Genomic DNA, 9,078 nt, shown 5'->3' with positions numbered 1-9,078 from the left:
TATATATAATTTTATTATCCTGATGGTTTATTATAAGCAGTACTCATTACAGCCAACTTAGCTTTCTAAAGTGCGAGATAAAACAATAATGTTTACATATACAGTTCTTTCTCTTAAAAAACAATAAAATATGTTTACATATATTTAAGTATATATCTTTATGTTCATTTAATGACAAGAAAAATGATATAATCATGAGGTGTTTGTGCCTTTAAATACCTGCGAGAAAGTTAAAATATTTTTATTTTGTTTTACACCAGATTAACAATACTTTTTGTTATACCCCACTGCAGGTATCAATAGAAAACTGTCTAAAAATGCATGAATATACTAGTTTCAGCAGTATTATGGCAATGATGAAAATTTTTCAAATCAATTTTTTGTTTGGTTTCTTTTTAAATGGTATCTTGGATTATTATTTTTGTGTTGGCTGTTAATGGATAGAAACAACACTAAAAATTGGAATAATTATTTTATGAAGGAAATGCTTTATATATGTATATCCTTTTGTGTTTCTGATCCAAAATTAAATGTTTTAAATGAGATTGGTTTTATGTTATTTAATTTTACCCAACCAAGTTCTTTTAATTGTAAGTTATAAATTTTCTGGTTTATCAATTATTGTTTTTTTCCCATTATTTTCAAATACTTTATTTTGTTGAATAATTTGTACCTTACTGTTTTTTAACATAACAGTGCACTAAAATAATAATTGAGACAAAGTGAACAATTTTTTGTAGATCTTATCTATCTTATAACTTTCGTCAATTTAATTAACATCTTAGAGCAAAGATGAGTAATATCTTCTTTTAAATTATTGAATTTGAAGAAGTTAGATTTTAGTCTTTAAAATAAAAATTTGGTAAACAAAGAATGCAGAATATAAATGTGTATTTTGAACTAGCATGAATCATGCATTTTACTTAAATAGTAACAGGACAATAGTTGGAAGATATTATTTATTGTCAAATGAAAACCATTTCTTCAGACCGAAATCAGTAATACACATATAACTGTATTAATGAGTTTCCCTAATCAGGTCCAGCCTGTTAATTCAAAATAGGTCAACTTGTTTACAGAAGAAACTTTTGTCTTATTATATAGAACTGAAATAAAAATTAAGAATTATTTTCGTATAACATATCTTTTTAGATTTGAACCCTTACCAACCCAGTGGACCAGATGTAAATATAAGCATCATTCCCCCCCCCCCCAAAAAAAAAGGTCGGACAATTATGAAATTGGCTAATGACCCAAGAGCCCAAAAAAGGAAGAGTTATTTCACCCCAATTTTTTATTACTCAACTATATACAGTGAAGAGTCAAAATTGATGACTACCAACTGAGGTAAGAGGGAATAAAAAATGACAGCTGTTCCAAAAGTAAAATAAAAAAATTATTTTTGAGTTTTTTTAAGTAAAAAAAATTCAGGATCATTTTCTGTTAGAAAAAGTGTTTAATTCATATTAAGTAAAGTAGTTAGTAAGCAAGAAATACAGTATATTATTAAAAAGTAAATAATGAAATATTTCAAGTGTAGGCCCACCCCCTGAAGTATATTTTATTTGAAAAAAAACAAAACATAAAATTATGCACATTTTACATTCAGAACTCCATATCTTTAACACTACCAACAACCCCAAAAAATTTCATGGAACATTATTTAAAGTAGAGTAAACTGTCTAAAATATGAACTATACATTCAATTGTTCTCGAGGTAAAGTTTTTCAAAAAACATTTTTTTCCAAACAACGAAAAAACATATTTTTCCAAATAACAAAAAATAAATATTTTGTGAATATCATGGAAACTGCAGCTCCTGCAAAGATAAATGTTATCGACTAAATTATAGTACCTTCATCTAACTTTAATTTGGGTGCTAATAGTCATCTCTAAGTCTAATTTGTTTTGTTTTTATTATGCATGTGGAGTGTTGAGTGTAAAATTAAGTTTCATAACATTTACACAGTTGCCATTTTTTTATTTCCCCAACTATGGTTGGCAGTGTCATTAATTACTAGTAACTATACATAGTTTTCATTAAACTAATTAAAAATTCCCCAAGCTCTTGGACAATAAACCTAAGTTTTTAACATCAATTAATATAAAAACATTCAGAAATCATACTATTTTTAATATTATTGCCTATTATTCTTAAGGCAACAATGGGGTTAATAGTGCTAAAAAAGTAAGATTTTTAAAGCTATGCAAATTTTAACTAGGATTATAAAGTTAATACAAAACTAATAACAAAAATAAATGTTTTTATTAAAAGGAAGATGGTCTGGGTGCGGTCAAAGAAAAGCTCAAATAGTCGTTCAACTATTTATTATGAGCCAAAGTTTCACCCCATGTAGCAAGACTTCATCAGGGCTAAAAAAAAACTTAAAATAATAAAAAAAGGTCGTTGACCACACCCATACTATCTTCCTTTTATCATTACACACAGTCTATCAGTGATCTTCCAATAAATATTTTTAAAATGAAACCTTGAATATTTCAGGTAAATCTTAAGATAGACCAAGTTATGAATGAATGGTTTGGGGCAAGAATGTGATAAGCCATAATTTTGAAGACAATTAGAATTTTCTCTTCAATTTTATTCTCTATAAATATAATCACTTTATTGTGTTGGTTATTCATAGACCCTAACATATTCACCTAAATATTATAGAATATGAATTATATGTAACATTAAACAAGAATTGAAGAATTATTAAAAACTGCTCTACTAAAAAATTTTGACATGTGGTTGGTCATAGTTTTGCCCCAGTCCTCTAAATGGAATTAAAATGTGAACATAAAGATTCATGAGTAAGTAGACAAGAATGAACAACTACAAATGCGTAGACAAGAATGAACAACAACAAATGTGTAACCAAGAATGAAAAACTTTCTGAATAAATGAATTTGTGAACAATAAATAATAATTAAGAAATACAAGCTACCATTCCAGGTTTGGAAAATCAAGGGATTTCTTTCTAAATGTCAAATAAAGCTACAAAAAACATAGTTGGATATCACAGAGTATTGCAATGTACTTGAAATTATAATTTAAATATCAATTTATATTTAAAAAATAACAATTATAATATCAAATTAATTGATAATTAAAGTAAAAGAAATAACTTTTTTTAATGGTAAGGGTTTTTGGGATACTAAAAAAATTTTTTTCATCTAATGATAGAGGTAACAGAGTATAACTCGTTCTTTTTTCTTGAGAAACAATGAGATAGCCCATACCAGGGGTTCCCAAAGTGGGTACCTGAAGCCTATGCCAGGGATGTCGCAAGCAAATGCCACTTTCTCAAAATATTACATAAAAAGAAATAAAAAAACATTAAAATTAAAATGGCAACTATACAGTACATTACAGCATTTACTTTGCACATTTTTTCTAAATATTCAAATGCTCCAAGGATGATTCTGCTAACATTTTTTCTATCTGGACAAAGGTGCCCCGATTTTTTTTTTCTGAGCAAAAAAAATTTTAGGACCGCTCCCCTATACTATGGCTCTTATATTTTGATTTGTTCATAAAGACATAGTTGATGCTGGTCAGAATAAGGAAAATTTATAAATAATAAAACCGATCTAACTGAACAATATAAGCGTAATGCCATATTATTTTGTCTTTTCCTTGCTATGGTATTGTATAATGAAGTAATAAGTATTTTGGATTAGTACTTCATGAATGCCCAATAAGTCCATTTTTGGTTGATCCCTCATTTGGTGTTATACAAGCCAATCATTTCATACTGATAGCCTTATATCCAGAACAGATGCAAGATATTTATAACAGATGATGGTGGAACTTCTATCAGTCATTTTCAAAGTTGAAAAATGTTGTGCACTATGGTTAGAAAGAATTTAATTTCACTAACAATTCATCAATAGAATACAATTTTTAGTTAAGATTATTACATAGAAAAGACGAACTATAAAAAACAAAAAAAATTATTTTTTTTTGGCTGAAAGTTTTAAACGTAACCGTTCACAAAAATAATTACAAAATTGCAACACTGAACTTTGAGGTCTTCATAAGAAATACATATAAGTAATAACTTTGGCTTGCTGTTATAGTTAAATTGCATAAAGTGTTAAGATGTTATAAAAAAATCAGCAACTCCTCAAAACAAACTCACTAGAAGTAGGAATTTAGATTAGCATAAAAAGTATAGATGCTAAATAACAAAAAAAAAATAAGACTTAGTGTACAAAGGAGGGAATAAGTCAAATTTATTAACTAAATAAGTTCTAGAGGTTGGGGGGGTGGAAAGACTGTCAACACAGATTTAATCATGTCTCAATTTACCTTGCCAATTTCTGTTTTTATCTACTTTTCCAGGACTAGTGTTATCCCAATGCTGGGCTACTAGTGGGTTAAGCCATATATATGCTGAAATCTAACAATAGCAAAGCATTTGGTAAATTTCAAGAAACCCACCACCAGCAAATTTATAAACAATTCAACTCTCAGTATCAAAAGAATTGAAATATTAATAAGAAATTCAAAAATATTTTATGAAAATTTGATAAAAGTATAATATAATTCGGAAGGAATAATGATAATGATACAAAATGTTATAAAACTAAAGAGAAAACAATGCCATTTTAACCTAATAGGCAATGTTAGGACTTTTGCATGGGCCCCTTGGTTCATATGCTATAATTTTTAACAAAATTTTGAATGCTCAATTTTCAAAGAAATACAAATGGATTTCCACAACATATAACTGAACTTGACTTATGAAAAATATGACGAAATGTTCATTTGACCTGACTTCATGGTTTAGTTTCTTTAAAATAAATAGAATTTTAGTAGTTTACTTGACATTTTTACAGCAAAACACTGCTAACTATACCTAGCACTTCAAGAACTTTCTTGAACTAACTTTTACAGAGGAGCCTAAGTAAAACATGTTTCAGTTAATCATGGACCAAGCCCAGGTCCCAAACTCTGATTAATTTTTAAAATACTGATTAAGATTTTTTTTCTCACCCTAATTACAAAAAATAATTTAAAAAATAGTCCATTGGCCATGAACTTGTTGCTATTTCATACTTTTTAATCAAATTTTTATTTTTTCTTCTGATGAAGAAAGATGCATTCTGGATTGAATTTAAAATTGAAATGTCACTCCAATCATCAGATGCTTCTAGGAAAAATAATTAGTGATTAGAAATTAAGAGTCTCTTCTGAGAAATCTTATTAAATTGAAATTCCCATTCTAATTGCCATATAAGTGCCCTAATTGCCCATGTAATTCCCATTGTAATTCTATTCCCTGTTTCAAACAAAGCCCTAGCCGAATATTTATTGAATTGACTATGTCTAAAACCTAAGTACACTATCCACAATTGATGTTTTATTGGCTTCAATGAGGAGCATAATCATCATAGAGACTGTAAAACTGACTTAAGTTACTTCTATTAAATCAACAATTATGAAGGTGTAAAAAGGGGTTAAAGGGACCTGGTTTTGGGAAACAATAACACAAATTAGCAAAATTAATACTTTTTTTCACTCTTTTATTGTTAATAAAAAATATATATATATATTTTTAATAAAGTATCTTTTATTACATAAACATATGTATAGTGTTTTCAATAATTTATAATTTCCTACCCCTTGCTGTAACAGTGGTTTCATTTCACCTATACCAATATAACCGAAGTCCATTGATGGTACTAGTAACAATCTAATCATGGTAAAGGATTTTATTTTGTATATTGTTTGATACAGCAGGATTAATGTCAAGCTAAATTGAACCTTGAAAGCTCTTTTAGTTTAGGTGGTAAGAAAACACAAAATTTTCATACTTTTATTAGTAAATCAGCAAAAGTTTAGGTAGCACTTTTTTCTGTTCAAGATACACCTGAGAGAAAATATACATTCAAAAATAACAGATTTTTAAAATGTTTTTAAATAATAATAAAATATGTTAGTCGATACTGTTCTGAAATTTTGGAATCACCCATATGGAAATTAAAGTTTTTCTAAAGCATTTTAAAAGAAATTGTGTGCTATTTCAAATGTAGATAGACAAATGTTTGATAGAAGTTAGTATCTAGGAGATTTTTCTAACAAACTAAAAACAAATTCGAAAAATTTTGTGTTTTTTTGCAGACTAAAAGGGATTTCAATGTTGCCAACTTCGCTTTGCACTATTCTTACTATGTCCAACAATAAACAAAAGAAAAATTTTTTATACTAATTGATGTAGGGTGTACCCTTTTTTTTTTGTCACGTGTTACTGCTTATGATTGCTATATACAAGATTTTCCCAACAAATTAAAAAAGAGCTAAATTTTTTTTTTCTCTCACTGATAATTGTATCTATAAATTTATAATCATCAAATTTGGCCTTCCTCCTCACAATCTCAAGGCTGTGTTCACTTGTAATACATCTACATATATTTTTACATTGATTTTTAATAATATAAAGGGAAAAAGAAGGAGACCTCATAAAAGTCTCACCATTTTTAATATATAAATCAATAAATAACTAATGTGGAGAAGCAAAAAATGTAAAAAAAAACCCAAGAAACGGAACAATTTTAGTTGAAATAAGATCCAGAGAACAATCTGAAAAACAGTTAAGGCTAAATGCTTTCGGCACAATAATAAAAGTAAAAGTAAGCCCACATGACAAATTAAATATAAGTAAGGGAGTAATATTTTGTTCTGATGTAGACGGAGTTGATGAAAATGAAATGTTAGAAGAGCTGGGAAAATATGTGAAGTTAAAAGAATAGTAACAAAAAAGACAAGGATAGAGAGAAAAACACACCTCTATGTTCTTACCTTTTCACTACCCACTCTTCCCGAAACTATTTATGTAGGGTTTCAACAAATAAATGTAAAAATGTACACACCGAACCCAATTAGGAGCAGAAAATGCTTCAAATTCGTACATTCTGTTGATAAATGTTCAAAAACGCCAGTATGTGCTTATTGTTTGAAGCCGGAAACATAACAGATTACCTTGTGACTCAATAGTCCCTAAATGTGTCAATTGTGTAAACCACCACTCTTGTTTAGATTTAAAATACCCTAAACTGCTAGAGGAAAAAGAAATCAAAAAGATACAGTATAAAGAAAAAATATCATACAATGAAGCATAAAAGAAATATAAGGAAAGTCGATCTATCACGGGTAATATAAATTATGTAGATACAGTTAAAATTAATAGAAAAGTATGAATAGAGGTAGGAAGTCAGACTGAAGAATTTGATGTACAAATTAACAATGAAAGGTTATTACCACTTCTTCTTATTCAAGGCGAGATAGTACCGATATTGCAATGCCCTCTTTTAGACCCCTTTTCCCCTCACCTCCTCTCTCCTCATTCAAGGCGAGATAGTCCTCCCCCTTGGAAAAGAACCACGAACATCTGGTCATGCAAAGTAGGTCTGCTTCAGAATCAAAAACCAAGTCTCAGCTCTCGGTTATGACCACCAATACATTTAAAACTCTGCCACTTCCAAGGCGGAATCCGTTAAATAAAAATCAAAAAAGCAGTAAAAAAAGAGATCCAACTAAAGGTGGTGATGCAATGGAATTATTATGGCACAATGGTCCTGCAAGAACCCGGGCCTCCTTAACAACAGCCAACCAATCTACAGTCTCTTGCTTTCTTCCTCCATCTGCTTCAAATCCTCCTCCACATCGTCCAGCCATCTGATCCGGGAACATCCTCTTTTCCATTTTCCATCTGGTTTGCCATAAACCATCTTTTTGAGTATTCTTTCATCGGGCAACCCCTCAACATGTCCTAACCATCTTAATCTTGCTCTTTTAATTAACACCATGATGCTGGGTTCCTCATATAGTTTATCAGTTCCTCATTCCTTCTTCTTCTTCTCCGAGACTCCTCCTCATATCCTTCTAAATACCTTTCTCTCCCAGGAGTTGAGGATCTGTTCTGCTTTTCTTGTCAAAGGCCATGTTTCTCCCCCATAGATCACTACTGGCTTTACGATGGTTTTGTAAATGACCACTCTCATCCTTTTAGAGAGAGCTCTAAAATTCAGTATTTTCTGCAGTGAGAAATAACATTTATTTCCTGCTGCTAATCTGGGCTCTATTTCGTTCTCTACTTTGTTATCATATGTAACCAGGCTTCCCAGGTACTTAAACTGGTTAACAGAACTGAAACTATGGTCTCTGAACGTCACTTTGCTATTCTCTTTCTTATCCTCTCTTGAGCTTTTCATGTACACCGTCTTGTCACCCTCCCTAATATTCTCCTATAATATTTTCATGAAATCGGACACTCTTTTATGTAGAAGCACTGCCAGTATTTTGTAGGTTGTGCTTAGTAGAGCAATGCCTCTATAATTATCACATGTCAGCTTGTCTTCTTTCTTGTATATAGAAAGTATTCTGGATTACTGCCAGTACTTTATAGGTTGTGCTTAGTATAGCAGTGCCTCTATAATTGCCACAAGCCATCTTGTCTTCTTTCTTGTATATAGGACATATTGCTGCTCTTGTCCAATCTTCTGAAATTTTTTCTTCCGTTCATATCTCCCAAATCAAATCATAAATTGCTTCCCACAAATCACTGCCTCCATATTTTACCATCTCTGGAGTTATCTCGTCAAGACCTGGCAACTTATGGTTTCTCAATGATTTAATAATGTCAATGATTTCTTCATTCTCAGGAGCTTCCACTTCTTCTGCACCATCCTGCTCCTTACCCAGAAGTTCATCTAGAGTGAATCTTCAGCTCTTTTCTCGGTGGTTCTTGTGTATAGAAATTCACTAAAATACTGGTTCCACCTTTCAAGAATTGACGTATTTTCCCCAATCAGCTCACCTTCTTTCCCTTCACATAATCCAGTGTTGGCTTGGAATCCCTTTTTTGATGAAATGGAAACCAATTGAAAATTAAAAAATACATAACTATTTACAAAATGCACCATTATTATCTTAAGAACCTCTCCGTTATCATTCCTAAATCCTGTCCATACTACCCACCCAGTTGATCCAGACAAGCTTAATACTTTCTTTGTTGCTCCTCCTCCTTCAACAACCTCATGCGAATTTTCATCTCTTCACATCCCTGAAAT

At 30.4% G+C, this 9,078-nt stretch overlaps 1 protein-coding gene across 1 annotated transcript in view; it reads right to left on the bottom strand.

Annotated features, from left to right (window-relative positions):
- Npl4 (nuclear protein localization 4) overlaps positions 1-9,078 on the bottom strand; it is a 63,326-nt gene that overhangs the window by 14,981 nt on the left and 39,267 nt on the right. The window lies entirely within an intron of this gene.

Source organism: Halyomorpha halys, unplaced genomic scaffold, assembly GCF_000696795.3.
Source record: "Halyomorpha halys isolate HHAL.00 unplaced genomic scaffold, Hhal_1.1 Scaffold461.1, whole genome shotgun sequence".
Lineage (NCBI taxonomy): Eukaryota > Metazoa > Arthropoda > Insecta > Hemiptera > Pentatomidae > Halyomorpha > Halyomorpha halys.
Note: the sequence above shows the minus strand (reverse complement) of the source record. Positions and strands in the feature narration are given on the sequence as shown.